The sequence below is a fragment of the Penaeus monodon genome, chromosome 21 (genome assembly GCF_015228065.2).
Source record: "Penaeus monodon isolate SGIC_2016 chromosome 21, NSTDA_Pmon_1, whole genome shotgun sequence".
In the NCBI taxonomy this organism is placed as follows: domain Eukaryota; kingdom Metazoa; phylum Arthropoda; class Malacostraca; order Decapoda; family Penaeidae; genus Penaeus; species Penaeus monodon.
Window position 1 is genome coordinate 46,056,167 of NC_051406.1, and position 300 is coordinate 46,056,466.

The window sequence follows — 300 nt, forward strand, 5'->3', positions numbered from 1 at the left end:
CTCTGATAGTGGGTGACTTGAGTGCCAGACACCCGCAATTAGAGGAGAGGGCCAATATCATTGATAACGGTAACAGATTTTACTAGTTTTTAAAGGATAGGCTCGATGTATGCTTGCTAGGTGGTCAAGAGGCAACACACATCAAGGGTGGATGACTTGATTATGCCTATCTGCTTAGCAGACAGACGGTTCAGGGAGAATGTGAAGTGGTAAGTGAACTAATCAGCGATCAATTTCGCATTGTATGTTAAGTTAGTTATTGAAAAAAAAAAAAAATCAGAGAAAACGGTTTTCACTAAG